Below are 18976 nucleotides of genomic sequence, written 5' to 3' on the forward strand. Positions count from 1 at the left end.
CTTAACAAATGTTCTTGTATTTTTTAATGCACAGCTTTAAAAAAATGATCCCTGATGTAATTGCCAAGAGTGAACCTAAAATTGCAAGTACAAGCTAGTTTCCTTAGACCTGATATGTACTTCTCTCAACTGACTCTTCAATACCTTGTTTGCTTTTAAAAAAGTGTAATCGATTCGGTAGGACACTTGGTTTTTCAGAAAATATATATGACAATCTTGCCACTCCTTGAGCGTACTCATTCCACGTGCCAAAGGAATCTGGTGGGGCATGTAGTTCAGGTAAGGTATCAAAACTGTGCTGCCCCTCATGACCTAGGAGACTGTAAAGAAGTGCCATTTTTCTTTTGGGATCAAATTTTGTGGCCTTAATGACGATTGAATGATTTTAAAAACTGTGAAACTAATGTTTCCAATCAACTGGGGCTTCCCTGGGTTCTGTAAAAATTATGTCAATTGATAGTACTGCTGAATATTTGGCATTGGCATAGTATAGTATAGATTCAGCTAAGTTGCTTGCTATAAAACACCTAAATCAAGTAGGCAAGGTAGTTAGCAACACTTGTTGAAACTTGAAAATAAAGTCAGTTAGTATGTTGAAAAACTGACGTGTACATAAGTAGAATAAAATTTGAAGAAGAAAGAGAAAAAATGAAACAAGTTATACAAGGTGCAGTACCTAATGAGGTTGAAAGGTGTGCCTGTCACCAATAGGAGTTAATGAGTTTAGTTGCCATGACAGGCTGTTTTACTGAAGGATGCCTGTCACCGATGTTGTCTGAAATGAAGGGTTTTGAATGCACGTGTCAGGCTGAACAAGTTGGCAAGTCGACTATTAAATATAGGTGAGTCTCTCCCCGCAAGATGGCCGCCTTCACGTCTAAAGACATAATTCCCATGGTAGGGTGGGCTTGAACTGCAGTTTCTTGTACGTGTGCAAGCTCTGTAAATGGCACGTGCACAGTGCAGTGAGCTCTGCAACATTCAAGCCACATGCATGTGAATTCTGATATGCGGAAACTCCTTTACAATCAACAACCCCAAAACATGCCAGAGGTACACCACAGGTGTCTTGATCTGGGATGGGCCTCGCCGCTGAGGTACTCCAAAACAGCGCAGCTCTGTGAACGGCTACATAAACATTCACACCATGGTAGAATCATGGATGAGACTAGAAGAAAGGCGTAGTCAGTGAGCTCCTTTGAAGTATTTTTTCCTTGGTGTCAAATATGTTGTGTATAAAAATATCTGAAATCAAGAGACTAGTTTAATATCACTTTATTGAGGGCCGAAGTAAGGAGAGTCCACGACCAGGTCGACATCCATCCAAAGCCGCAGCCAGCCATCAATAACTGACCACCACTACAAGGGACCCGAACGTGGAATGCCAGCTGAACATTAAATCTAAATATGCTAACATAGCTGTGTGCACCTCATGCTGTCACAAGACACACACAAGACAATTGAAATATTACAATATCTCTGAAATACACCTGTTGAGGAAGTAGAGGTACTATCAGAGAAATAGAAAATAATATTTTTAACCTGATGTACTAAGCCAACCAGTCACTAGCATTGGCCGAATATGAAGTCACCGTTCTTGGTACCAGAATTCATTGATTGCCTGTAGCAGGTGTGCGTGCAACCTCTTCATGGTGAAAGAGAAAAAGGGGCATTTCAGACTGCCTGAAGCAGGCATGAGCGCATCCCCTTGGGAGTGAAAGAGAGCAGGGGAATTCCAGACATGTGACAGGTTTGTGTGTGCAAATACACAGTGCTAGAAGAGTTTTGTTTAAACATCTCCAATATTGGAGTTATTTTGAAAGCATATTGTAGGTTTTTCACAATGTTAATTTATGTGATTGTTTACAAGCAAGGAGACTTTAGGTTTATTTTTATCCTTAGCTTCTTCCTTCAATAAAAAGTGTTTTACAAAAACACATGTGGACTAGGGGACTGTCGCTAAATAAATTGTTATTCATAAATAAGCTTCTCTTGCCTGCCGATTTGTGTTCTTGTTTTTTTGTATAGTGTGACAAGCCCAAGGGCATTGGAAAGTTTTACATGAGAAACATATTATGTTACACATTTTGTAGGCATAGTAGATTAAGAGATTTGACCCGAATAACAGGGTGTTGGTTGCCCAGAATTACACGATGTTGAGCTTTGACTGGGATTCAAGCCTTATTTCATAGTTCCAACATTGACATCGCTGGCTCTTATGTGACATCTCCTACTGTGTTGTACAATGTATTCATTTTTAGGACTTCCCTACCAGTGACACAGGATGTCTGGTTGTGAAAGAATTATTATGAGCTTACATTGGATTTACAGCCTGTCCATTGATTACTAATGTTTGGCTTTAATGTCAATCTTATTTCTGTACTTCTTTTTCAATACTTTGCCTTCCTATTATTGTGTTTGTCCCTCCCCTGGAGTACAACCCCATTATTGCCTTTCTGATTAGCTGACTTGTATTATTTTGCTACCCACATTTAGAGAATTACATTGTTTCTTTTTTAACTGAGCACTCCGTGAAAGTGCATATGGTTTTAAGCTTTCTCCTTGGTGAGCTGCTTCCATCTCCAATAGTTATCCATACTTTGTTGCTCACTGCCCTTCCAGCTTGACTGCAAAAACACAGCAACAAGGATATTTTTGCTAGGGTATAGCCGAAGAGTAGACTTAAAGAGTTGTTTTAATTTACCTCCTACGTTTCACATATTGCACAAAAGCACAAGTTGGAGTTAACTGCTGTACTAGCTCAGATGACATCTGAGACAGAAGTTGCATTTAGCATGACATTTCTCATGAGGCCCACACATCTGCACCTTGGACTACTGCAGAGGACTGCTGGAACTTGTGGAAAGTAAGTTAAGACTGGGCAAGCTGTCATGAGTGAAAAGTACTTGAAAAATAAACCATGCTATGTGAAAAGATTGAAAACATGGAGTCAATGTACAGTTTTGAAATATCATAATTGATGTGATTAGTTTTTTTAAACAATACTTTACAGACAAACATTGGAAAAGCCAACTGCCAAGTCCTTGCATTATAGAGGTGTAGTTTATGGCTTTGCCAATGCTTGTTTCTTCGAGTCATGCCAGCTGTAGAAGTTGGCTGGCTGCAGCAGGTGCACAGTGGTTTAACTCGTTTGATGGTCTCCATGAGGACAATGTGATGAGTTTTTACATTGAAATGTACGCATTTTCTGATTTCTTTGTTCCCCCCAGGCTCTGCGGGAAGCACTTGCAGCTCCATGCTGCTGCTGAGGAAAGTTCTGTTGTTGTGTTGAGACTTCCTCAGTGTGAATGACCTTGGTTGTTTGGTGTTGGTGTGCAGCTTATAGACAAGCATTCATGGCACTCTTAACTGTAACAGCTTTTTGTCCTGTTCGTAAACACTATTTATTACAGACTTTCTGTTGTTTTATTATTTTTAACCATGCTGTAAACTGCATATTTTATGAACATTGGAACAGGAAATGTCAACTATTAATGAAGTCCCAAGCATGCTAAATCCAATATTTTAAGAAGTGTAAGTTGCAGTTACTTTTTGCAGACCCTGTTAAGTTTGCATGAAGAATGTACACAGTTCACTTAGTTATTTTAGCAAACAGGTGCTGCTGGTTTCATCAAAATAAGCTATGAAGTCACCTTTGAATTCCGCCACAGGTTAATGGGGTTCATATTCACACAACATAACTCACCATAACACTTGCATTTTCCTTGTTCAGAACTACCATTACCTGGACAAAGCTTCACAGGTTCAAAAAGTGTGCTGTGTCAGGGGGTTTAATTGTGTTCATACTGTCTTCTAGGCGCCTAACACAGCATTTGCTTTACGCTGCCCTAGACAAGCTATCTGGTCCTACCCGGCCCTTGACCATTCCTCACCTCCACCTGCCCTTCTTTAAATAAGAGTCAGAGTCCCTCGTGGAGGTAAAAGGTCACAGTTTATTAAAATGTTATGTCATAAGTCTTAAGATGATCATAAATTATGACAATAATTGATCATTGATATGTGCAATAAATCATGAGGGAATGTCACCATAAATCAATCATACAGTTAAAAATCAGTGATCCCAGTCTTAAGCCAGTTTGACAACACCATAAATCATCTTTGATAGCGCCATCCAACACCGTTTCCTGTCCATACGCAGATTGTGAAGGCCTCTGGGGTTGAGCACAGCAGCTTCTGGTCTTCTCTTGCTACTGATGTGTGACATCCGAGGACCTTTCCGGCTGTGCTTGGGCTGCAACTGCTGTGTCTGCTTTGTGACTATCCCATCTTGCTCTCTCCATGGCCCCTCTCAGTGTCCCAGCCATCGGGCCTCCCAATGACCACTGTTATGGCAACTGTTTCCTTTCCAATAGCCTAACGGACACCCTTATTTGTTATTGATACAGTTTAACAGTGCTATCTCCGCTGTGCCAGCTTTGCAACTGTCCCCTCTGGCTCTCTCTGTTGCCAACCCAAATCCTTTTGACAGCCTACTAGCTGCACGTATGTAGTATTGACACTGTTTCTTCATGCGAGCTGTAGTTGAACTCTTCCAACCCGCTGTGCACAGCTGCTGTGATGCCCGCTGTGTTGTGGGTGTGTGTGGGAGGGTGGGACAACATTTGTAATCAGCAATTGACTGTTGACCACTGGTTTCAGTCTTTTACGCTTTTAGAGGGTGTTAGACCTGGCAGCTTTTTGGTGTGTCACCCCTTTCTTTTTGCTTTCTGACCTCCTGTTTTCATGGTTTACTGAACTCTGTTTTTGCTGGTTTACTGTCTCTGTGCACTGTACCACTGCTGATCAGTGCTAAAGTGCAAGTTCTCCCTAGGTAAATTATACTTTTGATTGGTTTTGCCATAATTGGCATATTTGATTTACTGGTAAGTCCCTTGTAAAGTGCACCAGAGATGCCAAGGACCTGTAAATCTAATACTACTAGTGGTCCTGCAGCACTGATTGTGCCACCCACACAAGTAGCCCTGCAAACGTGGCTCAGACCTGCCACTGCAGTGCCGGTGTGTTCAGTTTAAACTGCCACTGTGTTTCCACTTGCCAGGCCCAAACCTTCCTTTTTGGTACATGTAAGACACCCCTAAGGTAGGACCTGGGTAGCCCCATGGGCAGGGTGCAGTGTATTTAAAAGGTAGGACATGTACTGATGTGTTTTACATGCCCTATCAGTAAATTACTGCCAAATTTGGGTTTACTGTTTCAAGGCCTTTCTCCCTCATAGGTTACCATGGGGGCTGCCTTTAAATAACTTTAAAGCGCAGATTCCCTTTGAGGACAGATAGAAATTTGGAGTTTGGGGTCTCTGAACTCACAATTTTAAATGACATCTTTTAGTGAAGTTGTTTTTTAGATTGTGAGTTTGAAATGCCACTTTTAGAAAGTAGGCATTTTCTTGCTTAACCCTCTGGCTGCCCAGGGCAAGCAGCTCTTGCTATCGGACACAGTCGCCATGTGCTGAGGACGTGACCAGCTCGTCCTGCACCCGGCCCATGGGGGGAGCGCTTGTGCTCCCCCGTGGGCCTCCCACCCACCCCCCCCATCAGGGATGGAAGGGGAATTTCTTCCCCTTTCACCCCTGCACCCCGCCCGTGACGTCTGATGACGTCAGTGTGCAATAGCGTGCTGACCTCATCAGAGGTCAGCTCCCATCGCGCTGGAAGCTCAGATTCCAGCGCGATTGGAAGAGAAATGCAAAGCATTTCTCTTCTGATCGGGAAGTGGGGGCAGGCAGAGGCATGAAAGGAAATGCCTTTCCTTTCTTTTCATGCCTCTGTGATCATTTCTGCAGCATGATCGTGATGCTATCGGACTGCAGAAATGCCAACTAGACACAAGGGAGTTTTTTTATTTTTTTATTATTTATCCATAAGGGGAGCGGCCCCTTGGGCAAAGGCTGCTCCCTAGGCAGAAAACATGTTTAAGGCCTTTTCTGCCCCCCAGGGGCAGATCGGCCTACTGTAATTAGGCCGATGTACCCCCGGGGGGGAAAAAACCCTTACACCCCAGGGATTGTTTACTTTTTAATTTTTTTTACAGGAGGGGAACGACTCCTTATGCAAGAGTCGCTCCCTAGGGGCAAATTATTTGTAGGCCATTTTTGCCCCCCCTTGAGGGCAGATCGGCCTATTTTGTTTAGGCCAATCTGCCCCCAGGAGGCAGAAACCACTAGACACCAGGGATTTTTTTTTTGTCAGTTTCACGCAAGGGGAGCAATCCATTAGACAAGGGTCGCTCCCCTGGGGGGAAAATTTATTTTAGACCATTTCTGCCCCCACTGGGGGCAGATCAACCTATTTTAATTTGGCTGATCTGCTCCCAAGTGAGGCAGAAACCACTAGGCACTAGGGATTTATTTTTAATTTTTATTTTTAAAGACGGGCAGCAACCCCTTAGGCAACGGTCGCTCCCCTGGGGGGCAATTCTTTTTTAGGCCATTTCTGCCCACTTTGGGGGCAGATTAGCCTATTTCTATTAGACCGATCTGACCCCAGGGGGACAGAAACTACGTAGGCACCAGTGATTTTTTTTGTGTGCCAATTTCACGCAAGGGGAGCAACCCCTTAGACAATGGTCGCTCCCCTGGGGGGCAAATTTATTTTAGGCAACTTCTTGCCCCTTGGGGGCAGATCGGCCTATTGTAATTAGGCCGGTCTGCCCCCAAGGGAGGCAGAAACCACTAGGCACCAGGGATTTTTTATTAAACATTGCTTTCCAGATGGGGAGCGACCCCTTAGGCAAGGGTCACTCCCCTGGGGGGCACTACTATTTTAGGCCATTTATGCCCACATTAAAGGGAGATCGGCTTATTTCTATTCTATTATTTCTAATTTCAATAGTTTTTAATTTCAGCTGTCATTTTATGTAGGAAAACCTTGTAGGATCTACACAAATGACCCCTTGCTAAATTCAGAATTTTGTCTACTTATAGAAATGTTAATCTGTCCAGGATCCAACATTCGTTTTGCACCCATTTCTGTCACTAACTAGAAGGAGGCTAAAAGCAGAATTTTTTTTAAAAATTGGGTATGTCTCAGTAAAATGCGAAAATTGTGCTGAAAAATTTAGTTTTCTGATTTAAGTCTGCCTGTTCTTGTAAGCTGGGAAGATGGTTATTTTAGCACCTCAAACCCCTTGTGATGCCATTTTCAGGGGAAAAACCACAAGCCTTCTTCTGAGCCCTTTTTCCCATTTTGTTTTAAAAAACAAAAGTTTTGATGTATTTTGGCAAATTTCTTGGTCTTCCCACGGGGAACCCACAAACTCTTGGTACCTCTAGAATCTCTTGGATGTTGGAAAAAAGGACACAAATTTGGCATGGGTAGCTTATGTGGACAAAAAGTTATGAGGGTCTAAGTGTGAACTGTCCCAAGTAGACAAAAAATGCCTTCCACCAGAGGGGGAAGGGCCTGGCAGCAAAGGGGTTAAATTATTCTGTGACTCTGCCTGTTTGTGGATCCCCCGTCTGGGTCAGTTTGACACTTGGGCTGTTCACACCTCTCCTCTAGACAGTGACACAAAGGGAGCTGGGGTGTTGCCTGCATATCATGATGAGCCATCTGAGCTAGAGTGGAGGGAGGAGTTTTCACTTACACCTGAAAGGACTGTGACTGCTCTCACACAATGCCGTCTCCAACCCCCTGGTGTGTGTCTGGGGCCTCTCCTGGACAAAGAAGGATCTTGTAAACACTTGAGACTTTACTTTGAAGTTTGCCAACTTCAAAAGCAGAAAATGGTGGAAAAACAGGACCCAAAACCCCAGACTTTGAGAATCTTTCTGGAATCAAGAGGAACCTCTGCCTAGGAGAAGAGCTGAAGAGCTGGAGGAGTACTGCCCGTTTGCTATATTGCTTTGCTGGACTGGCCTGCTGTTGCTGCTTTTGCCTGAAAAGAGAGCAAAGGGTGATCCTTGCTGTGTGTCCTGCTTGAGAAAGTTCTCCAAGGGCTTGGAGTAGATCTTGCTTCCTGTTGGAAGTCTCAGGGATATCAAAGACTTCAGTTTCCACTTCCACCAGCACTGGGAACTGTGTGTTTTGTGCTGTTCAAGAAGAAAAACCACTGTGACGCCGTCAACAATGCCTCTGGCCTGCACCGTGACCTGCTGATGCCACTCGGAGCCACATTGCCCCACTTTCCACTGTGACCCTAGTCTCACCAACACCATTATAGGACGACTTCACAGAGCCGCTCCTCACACCGTGACCTGTGGGCCCCGCACTCCAGCATCGCCTGCTCGCAATGCACCTGGGCATCCTCGACGATGCTGCTCCTGCGGACACCGACGCCACTGCCTGCACTGTGGCATGTGGACACCGCTCATGAGGTACACGAGGCACCGTCCCGTCGTGCACCGCCGCCCCGGTCCACCGACGCCAGCACCATCGACTCCAGTGTCACCACCAGGCATCCCTGCCTGCATCATGGCCTGTGGACACTGCTCGTGTGGGTCACGAAGCACCATCCCGATCCGCACCACCGGCTTGGACCTGCCGACAACAGCACTTCAGCAACATCAACGCCGCTATCTGCACCGTGACCTAGTGACACTGCACGTTGCACTGCCCTGAAACCACAGCCCTGGTGTCACTGATGCCGCTGGACACCGTCACCAAGCCGCTGCCTGCACTGTGACCTGTGGGCACCGCATGTCGCATTGTCCCACTTCGCACTGCAACCCTGACTCCTTCCAAGCCAGCGCACCTGACTTCATCAGCCCGGAGTTCGATCTGCAACGCTTGTGACTTCAAGAGCCCGACAACTCCCACACCGACATCAGACCTGACAACACAACATAGAAGGACGCCACTCTCCTGAGCTCACTGAGAGGATCTCAACATCCTGCATTTGCAAAGGTACTGTTTTGCGAGTCTTCGCGACACCGTAGCTGGCCCGCAACGCTGTGGCTGGCCTGAACTGTTGGTTTTGTTGATCATGATGCCGTGATAGCCCCAGGTGGAGCTATCGACTTCAAGGAACTGTATCTTTGAGTAAATCTTCCAGAATTCATTTTTTTATTACTGTGCGTTGGATTTTTATCATATTTGGTCTTGTTTTATATAGATAAATATTGCTTTTTTTTCCTAAAACTGGTGTGGTGTCCTTTTGTAGAGTTTTCATTTATTATTGTGTGTTATGTGCAAATGCTTTTCATATTGTTTTGTGAGATAAGCCTGACTGCACGTGCCAAGCTACCAAGGGGGTGAGCAGGGGTTATCTGAGCGAGTATCTTCCTTATCCTGACTAGAGTGAGGGTCCCTACTTAGACAGGGTGCAAACCAACTGCCAACTAAAGATCCCATTTCTAACAGAGGGGTTCATGCCCTCCTCCAAGTATTGGTTCCTTTAAAAGGACCCCTGACACATCCTGGGTGCAGATTTTTCAGCACCAAGAAACAGCTACCTGCCGAAGGGAAAGGGACTGGGTGTGTATGCTTTTTGCTTCCACCCCCACTCCCCTTATTTCCCCTTGTTTATGCATGTACACTTTGGAGCCAACAGGCATTTTAGCTGCAGTCACTTATGCTCCGGCTTCGCCTCTACGGCCCGCTCTTCAACCCACCCCAGACATGCAACCTGGTCCTACTGGGCCTTTGACCATCTCTCCCCTACACCTGCCCTTCTTTAAACGAGAATCAGGGTCCCTCAGTGGAGGTAAAAGATCGCAGTTTATTATAAAGTTAAGTCATAAATCATGAGATGGTCATAAATCATGACAGTAATCGATCATTGCAATAAATTATACAAGAACATCAGCATAAATCAATCATACAGTCATAAATCAGTGATCCCAGTCTTAAGGCACTTTTGCAACACCATATATCATTTTTAACAGCACCATCCAATACCAGTGTCTGTCCATTCATAGGTGGTGAAGGCCCCTCTCATTTTGCGCAGCAGCTTTTAGGCTTCCCTTGCTACCGATGTGTGATATCCGAGGCCCTTTCTAGCCATGCCCCGGCTGCAAGTGCCGTGTCTGATTTTCGACTATCTCATTTGGCTCTCTCCATTGCCTCTCTCAGTGTCCCAGCTGTTAGGCCTCCCAAGGACCACTGTCATGGCAACTTTTTCCTTGCCAATGGCCTACCAGCACCCTTCTGTGTTATTGATGCAGTTTAACAGTGCTGTCTCTGCCATGCTGCCAGTGGTTATACAACCATTGGAAGTCCCCCTATATCGCTAGGCTCTCTTTGACCAGAGCACCCCATTAGTTTGAGAGTGCCCGCAAAGAAACTCCACCCCTGTTGCTCAGCCTTACTCTTCTATGAGCCACCCACCAGGTCCCTAGTAATGCCTGGGGTGTTTAGTATGAGTCGACAGTACCTACATCAGCCAGGTGGACATTACTTTTTACAGCGTACACCAGCGCCCTCAGGTTTCACCCACCATTCAAATGGGTAATGCACCTGACAGGAGATATAATACCCATAATTACTTAAAACGCCCCAGTGCACACCCCTGAATTTATGTAATTTAAGGGCACACCTACTGCTCCTAGCATGTGGTTTCTCTAAAAGGACCCCTGACCAATCCCGCCTCCATTCTGCAATTCCCTCTTTCCTGCCTCACTGTAAAGCCCTGCTTCTTTATGAGATGTCCCTAAACCCAACTGATACTGAAGTGTTAGTTGGTGAGTGGCTTGCTTGTAATATGGCTCCAATTCAGCAGGAGATGCTCCATGCTGACACATCTGTAGGAATTGTACCCAACGAACACTTGGTGCCTTCCATCATCCATACCAGGTTCCTTGTGCAGCACTTGTGCTGCTTCCACATATTAATATAATGATTACAACAAGCTTTTTTCCTCCTGTTTCAAATTCCTTCACACTTAAAGAGTGTTTAAGCTTTCAGTTTGCTTAATTGTTAACCAGTGAGTTCACATTTGGTAATGAGTAGCCGAATTCTCAGCAGTAGTGCCAGTTGCTTAGGTAAGGTTCCCCTGAACTTGGTATCAGCAATACCGCTCTTGAAATGTCAGAAAGGGAGAATAACCTGTTGTTTGAAATGGAGGTGATAGGAAATTGCCAGCCCTTTCCATTAGTTTGGGCTGCATGGTAGCCCTGGCTTACCATGTGTGGAAAAAAATCTGTCACATGGAATTAGGGTCAGGCACCAGGCTAATCAGCAGCTTCACCTAAATTAATTGACACGTTTCTGAGTGTACTGGGCAATAATTATGTTACCCGCCCTGATTGTAACATCATGCTGCAATAGGTGCCACTTGAGTGGATGAGAGACATTTATTGCACCCTCTGATGGTGGCAGTATAATGAGCTCAGCTCAAGCGACACATTGAGATATTTGCATCATCCACACTTCTGTTTTTAGGTCGAGCATAGCAGCATGCAAGAGCTGCTTTTGCGACGTGTTGGTATGGATCTGGGTTTTTAACCACGCCCAACGCAGGCCCATCACTATCACTCGTTCATGGGCTTGCCTTTCAAAAATCCTTCATTTACATTGGTAAATGCTTTATGCTTGTCCCTCCTTGGAAGGTTTTTTTTACCCCCTTGGCCATCAATCCTTTTACATGAATAATTGTACTTTTGCCGATAACTTTGACTGTGAGCGAAGTTCCTTTACCTTTTGCATCTCTCCTTCGCACTTACGCTCATGGCAGCTACGGCGCTTTGAATCTGCTCACTTGTGTCAACTGTTTTACTTTTTAATTTTCAGTTTGTGTGGCAAGAAAAGTTCAGTTAGGAATGTACAACTCTAGTAGCTCTAACTCGAGCAAACGAGAGACCCATTGCATTGCAAATGCTTGTTTGTAACAGGTTTGTAAATCGTTTCATGAATACACTGCACATTCGGTTGTCTGGGTCCCCAGCTTAGGTACCCGAGAGGAGTAAACGAACCTAGCAGTAGAATTTATCATAAGGGGCCACCAAGAAGCGTCTGTCTAAAGGCCGGTGTTAGTAACCTAAGAACGTTTTAAGCGCTTCACGTCTCCTACCCGTTATTCAAAGTGCTGAAAGTAGAAAGTAACTTCTTCTGCGACCAGTCAAGTAGATCCTTGTTAGAGGCCCTTTAATTGCGACTCCGTGCGTAAAATTCGAGTAGCCACTTTTTGACAAGTTTTTTCCAGTATTTTCCTGGGCCCTGTTTAGTTTGATTTAGTGCTTATCGCCGTCAAAATTGGCAGTGGAGGAGAGGGCGTGGCAGGGCTGTATTGTTAAGTGAGTGTGACATTTTGAGGTGGAGATTCTGGAGGTGGTTTGGCGCAGCCAGTTACTTTGGCATTTAAGTGGGGATATTGCACCTTCTGGAACCTGTAGATTGTTTGGCATCCAAAAGGACTATCCCACATTTTGTAAAACTTAAATGGCCACATACAGTTGTCTCACTTAAGGATTTGAGTCTACCATGCGCCATACGTGCTTTGGGGATTTTTTGTTGATGAATCCTCTAATTGCCTGCATGTCTGTCTCTTGGTGCCAAGGGAAATTGCCATTATGTCATTTGTGACTTGTGGAAAGAACGCCCTTGGCAGTAAGTTTTGAGATTCTGAATGTCAGCCAGCGCAGCAGTAGGCTTGGGTTTAAGTGTAGAGTATGTAGAGATCCAGGTATATCGACCTAGAAGCCCCTTGGGCGGATCAATGCAGAGTAGTTTGTTACTTTGTGCCCTTGTTTCATTGACGGCAGAATGACTAGTTATTTACACACATCATTAACTAAATAAGATAGTTCTTCCTGTTTGCAGTGTCATAGAAGCGAGCAGTTTGTTAATCCCAAAGAATATGAATACATTAAAACGTTTGCGGGAATAAAGCACAGAAGGTAGGCGAATAGAGGAGGTGAGTTCTATAACCACATGTACTTCAGTGTTTTACCAAGGGTTATCGGGAGCGGTGTAGCCTTCTTAACTCATAAACGTTTTAAATAAAAATCTTACCTTCTTATCAGTGTGGCGACAGATTAATTGCGACAACATTACCTTGAGGAATAGAAGGTTTGAATTAATCCCAGTCACTGACAAACTCATAGTTTTTCGCCCACCATGCCACATCAGTTTAGACCAAGCCATATGAAAATTAGTCTTGGCCATTCTCCAGTTGGCGCTGGCATTTTATTTTGATGTCTGGATTTAATCTAGGTTTCTGCTGTCTACCCAAGAAGGACAAGTGTTAGGCTGGAGTCCATGGTAGCATGCATGCAGTTTAGAAATAACTGTTGCTCTTAATGGTAATGTAAGTTGTATCAATCCAATTGTTTTGATAACATTGGAAAGATCCGGTCTTGTTTTGGGTTTTGATATCGGGGATTTCAAGGGCTACATAATTATCATTCTTAAATCATTCCTGTTACTGGAGAATTTTATTTGAGTAATGTTTGTTTTTCCTCAGTTTGTTGCCGATGGCATCTTCAAAGCAGAGTTGAATGAGTTCGTGACTCGTGATCTGGCTGAAGATGGCTACTCTGGGGTGGAAGTCAGAGTTACACCAACGATAACCGAAATATTCCTCCTTGCCATCAGGTACGACCTTAATTGTAGGTTGGCTGTTTTCAGATTAATGTGGCTCGCTACCTGTGGGTTCTAGAGTAAAACATGGATGGTTTGAAAGAATGGGTAAACACGATAACGGTGCCCATCCAGCTTCATCGGGACAGTTCGTCAAAAACGAGGTGCTAAGGATAAAGTAAATCAGAGGCAGCCCATTGCCAACCGCAATCGTACTCTTGCTACCAAACCCCTACTGGCTGGGTACAGGCATGGACAAGTAACTTTGCTGAAGTTGCTTTATAACGATGCCCGTGCTTCCAACAGTTGCCCAAAGAAAAGGATGGGTGAGAGGGTTCGGTCAGCCCTGTTTTTTTCTGAACTATCCTTTTACATACACAAAGCATACCTCCCTCCTTCAGTGATGATAGGATGACAAGTCTGGAAGGGCACTTCTTGCTCGGATGGTCTGCTCCATTTAGCGTTCTGTGCCGTGGACTTCTAGGCCTTGGGCTTGGTTTGCTCTTTAATTGATGTTCTAGATGCATTCGTCTGAGAAGGATTTCTTTGCGATAAAGTGACTGCAACTTGCATTGTTGTGTTTAGCAAGCAACGTTTGCGTTTTCGAGAGGAAAAAAAACTAGCAAGTGTGCAAATATTTTTAAGACCCAGAATGTCCATGGTGAAAAGGGTCGTCTTATCCGTGAACTGCCATTGTTCAGTACAGAAGAGGTTTGGCTTTCCTGAAGGCATGTAAGGAATATTTGTACAAGATTTAAATTTGCTCATAGCCTAATGTTTCTGTTCGACTGTTACATTGGTTTGACAACATTTGGGAGGAATTGTAACATTGATGATCGTTTTGTAATCACTGATGTGTTGTGTGTGTTTTTGGCAGTTTATTATTCTCTATCGCTTGCTGATGCTACATTTTCATGGACGTCTTGAGGCATGTGCAAAATGGTCTCTGGCGCAGGGCTCCCAGCGTTTCAGGGAACCCATGCTTAAGGTCCCCAGAGGTTTTTCTGATCTGTATGAATGAAGTTTGCAAAGCGCCTCTCTACCGAGTCTGCTCTGTATACATGAGGGGTGTGTGTACTGTTGCACAGTTGCATATGCAAAATAAATACTTAATTGCATGCACATCCAGGCATTCGCATCCCACCTTCGAAAATCTGGGCTCCAGTCTGCTTTTAGATCTCCAGAACTGGCTTGTATCATTCAAAAAGTCACAGGCAAATTGCACCTCTAAAAAATTGGACCTGGTCATTCCTTGTCACACTGGGACTCATATGGAAGAAGAGCAATGTCTCCTATAGCAGCGCCAAGATCTTTATGTCCTGCAGCCCCCGTAGACGCCACCTCACATTGCTTAAAAGGCTTCTTAAAGAAATGGCACTGTTCTCACTTCCACAGGTGGCCACATCAACTAAGTCTCGTAAATAAGGGTTGGTTTATTTTCCATCTTAATATGAAGAAAGTTCACCCCTTTCTGCTTCATAACAGTCTGAGCGACTGGTATCCCAAGCTTTTCTCTAATGGCCAGCGGTGGTGCGCTAGGAGCTAACCCTGAAGCACACTGACACATCTTTCCTGGAACCGCTTATACCCTAATGTCCTGGCAGCAGGGCTAACAGTTCTTGATTTATATTAGCTGGACAACATGGTTCACAGAATCTCAAAATAATACTCCTATTTCCTTTCATCGTGTTCACTGAATACCTGAATTAACGCACATTGTTGATCTATTCTATGTATGTCATCTAGTACTCGTCTTTCACATTAATATTATGCTGTTCAGAATCATTTCAGCTTGTCATTTCATTGTTTGCTGAGAAAATAGCGTGACCCATTTTAGTATCGCTTACTTCGGCTTACAGTATAAGCAGCTATGCTAATGGGCTAGAACAAACTGCCTTCGTCTGAAAGAGGTGATGGATGTTGACTGTCTCTCCTATATGAAATGGTTGAACACGTATTAAGAGATTTTTTTAAAATTTTACTGGCTGTTAATAATTATTGGTGTGTGGCGGATCCATGCCCTCATTGAGGATCCCTGCACGAATTCGCTTTTGAACACAGTATTGGCGTAAATTGACGACCTGGGTTATGAACAGTACTATACCCAAATTGAAAGAGGCAAGTAGTGATGGCTTTCGCAATAGTATACTGCCTGGTGCGCGATGATTCCTTCCGCCACCTGTTTCCTACCTCAAAAGACTGAATAATGGTCAGAAGATTTCTGTCAGCCCCCTTTATTCATTGGTCTGTTATATCATTCAACTTCTGATCACTGTACCATATAGTTTGGGTCGGCGGGTCAGTCTCTTTAGCCATTGGCAAACCTCGCTGTAGCTGATATTTCACAAGTGCATACACAAATTAAGTAGGTCCTATTAAGTGTTGGGGACTATTATGTCAATCAGTTCTTAAGACCAAAAATAGTTCATTTTTAATCATTTTTTCAATTATTATTGTCGTGGATGCTGCCAGACACATCAGTTTTGCAAAAACCATGGCGACTCCATAATTGTGGCTTGTTTTCTCAGTGTTTGTCTACATCTGAGCTAGGTCAGAGATTCAAACGTTGATAAAACAGTGCTATATTTTAACAAATAAAATTGGTTTGCGTTATCTTCCATTTCAAGTACCTCTGTTTGTAGTTCTGTTGATACAGACTTTGTGTGCATCCTGATACACTTACATAGTCTGAGAAAACAGCAAACAAACACAAATGATGGACGAAATGCAGAATTAATCAAACATTGACCCCCAGTCACAGATCTGGGTTAAATCCATCAATTCTTTTGCTCACCATGCCACCCCAATTTGGACCCAGCCATATGCAAATCAGTCTTGACCCTGTTCCCCATGGGAACAGTACAGCCCTAACTGCCAAGCCAGGTCCTCCCTCGACTGGAAATAAACATCTTGGACCAGTTTCAGAGTATCACCCTTCATAATCCAGTCTGGCGTGAATCCAGTGGCATATGAGCCAGGGACTCACGTCTGGGCATACCCGGCACACTTATGGCAACAACAGCAAATAAACACAACACACGGTCTGACAAAACAACAAATATAACACCTTTGCCACCTCCCCCACACTCCTGATCCCCACAGCCCGCACTTCCAAACCTTTTGCATAGGAACAGGCCTGGGAGGTTCAAAATGGAATCCACAGGCTTTCATAACTCTGCTTGGCTTATCCATACAGTGCATATGTTGCAATAGTCGCAACACACACACAACATACACAAAGATGGGATTAGATGACAAAACAGGATGTAATTGGTGAAACTCTCAGCCAGTGTAGTGAGTGAAAATCTTTAATTTACTTAAGAGTGCGGGAAGATTCTTTAATGAGACTCACATTTTTTTTTTTTTCTGACACCAACTCCCCATGTGCAGTGTTCAGAACATATACCAAGGTTGGGATACTTCAGGCTTTTTAAACAGGCTGTCCTAGGCTTGGCACATAGCAGGCTAGGACTTTTATTTTTTTAAATGTGTACATTTGAAAGCACATGTTTTAACCTGTCTGCCCCAGATATAGAACACTATGGCCCTCATTATGACATTGGCGGTAAGTGCCACTTACCGCCATGCTGACTGCTGCCAACAATACAGTGACCGTGGCGATATACAGCTACACGTATTATGACCCACACATAGAAATCCGCCACTATACAGACACACACACAAGTCCGCCAGTCTAAAGGTCAGTGATAAACTGGTGGTACCAAAACCCACACCGTTACGCCAACAGAACTACGCCCACAGCATTATGACCCACGAATCACCGCAACGGACATTCAACCACGGTAAACCATTGGCGGTACATACCGCAGCGCTCAAAATACCAACATACTAACAAAACAACACCACATTGGACACTTCAAACTACACACACCTGACGCACATACACACACGCACACACCCACACCACTATTAAACACACACCCACATTACCTACAACCCCTTACCACTACAAACAATTTACAACAGAGAGAGAGACACACCAGGAACACCCACAGAACCAGAGCCACAGAACACCATTACCCATACACCATCCACACACCTCACAGCATACACCCCAACACATCACCCCACACACACTCACACACACCACACACACTACACCCATGGCACCACAAGACACCCTATGTTCTCAGAGGAGGAGCTAAGGGTCATGGTGGAGGAAATCATCCGGGTAGAGCCACAGCTATTCGGATCACAGGTGCAGCAGACATCCATTGCAAGGAAGATGGAGCTATGGCGGAGGATCGGGGACAGGGTCAACGCCGTGGGACAGCACCCCAGAACAAGGGATGACATCAGGAAGAGGTGGAACGACCTATGGGGGAAGGTGTGTTACGTGGTTGCAAGACACCAGATAGCTGTACAGAGAACTGGCGGTGGACACCCACCTCCTCCCCCACAACTAACAACATGGGAGGAGCAAGTCTTGGCAATCATGCATCCTGAGGGCCTGGCAGGAGTAGCAGGAGGACTGCACTCTGGTAAGCCAAATCTTTACTACTTTCACCCCCCTACCTGCATGCATTCACATACCCCCACCCCTACCCTCACCCCATCACCCCACCACCTCAAATATACCCCACCATTACAACCCACCCATCCCAGTACCCAGCAATGCATGCAACAACAACGTCTGGATCAGGATGACCAACCTGGCCTTCAGGACCTCTGGACAGTCAGTTACCCAGGCACAGTCCCATATCACCACAGAGCCTCCCCACTCAGGAAACACTAGCACAGCACCCACCCAGTGGGCCCATACCACTGTCCCCAGGACACGTCAATCAGCAGTGTGTCCGCCAATACAGGGGCCCCAGGCAACCCCACAAACAAAGGACGATCAGGGACCTGGGGTCAGTGGCAATGGGCACACGGTTCAGGGGACAGAGGCACAGGACAACAGGGAAGCTGGGAGGACTGCTGTGTGACAGGGGGAGGACAGGCCCAGGGAACCGACTCTCCACGAGGCACTCACCAACATCCTGGGAGCACACCACCATTCCCAGGAGACCATGGGCCAGATACTGGCCATGTTGCAGGAGACCCAGCGGCTGCATGAGGGACAGTACCTGGGGATCAGGGAGGACCTGAGGGACATCCACACCACCCTGGTCACCATTGCAGGGGTGCTGACAGACATGGCCAACACCATGAGGGAGGCAGTGGCACAACAATGGGCCCCTGACACTAGCCACACTGATGAACAGCAATCCACCTCTGCTGATGCTAGTGCCCAGGAGGCCCCGCCACAGGAACAACAGGCCACCAGCACCCCACCCCCTGCAGAAGAAGAACCATCCCGCAAACCGTCCCTGCGATCCAGGAAGAAGCCAGAGAACATTGCCAAGACCCTCGCCAGGAAATAAGACTCTCCTGATTGTCACCCTTGTGTCACATCCTGTCACCCTGTCCACCTTGAACTGCCATTGCTCCCCTTCCAATGACTCCCTGGATAATGCACCTGTGATACCAATAGACTG

General features: G+C 45.2%; 2 non-coding genes across 2 annotated transcripts; both read left to right on the forward strand.

Moving 5' to 3' along the window:
* Window positions 1-13870: 13870 nt before the first annotated feature.
* Window positions 13871-14015, forward strand: LOC138302270 (small nucleolar RNA SNORD15). Its single transcript, XR_011205359.1, has one exon. It is a non-coding gene; the product is annotated as a small nucleolar RNA SNORD15 (small nucleolar RNA).
* Window positions 14016-15299: 1284 nt separating this feature from the next.
* Window positions 15300-15435, forward strand: LOC138302291 (small nucleolar RNA SNORA29). The gene has a single exon (XR_011205378.1). It is a non-coding gene; the product is annotated as a small nucleolar RNA SNORA29 (small nucleolar RNA).
* Window positions 15436-18976: the final 3541 nt, after the last annotated feature.

Source organism: Pleurodeles waltl, chromosome 6 (assembly GCF_031143425.1).
Source record: "Pleurodeles waltl isolate 20211129_DDA chromosome 6, aPleWal1.hap1.20221129, whole genome shotgun sequence".
Taxonomy (NCBI): domain Eukaryota; kingdom Metazoa; phylum Chordata; class Amphibia; order Caudata; family Salamandridae; genus Pleurodeles; species Pleurodeles waltl.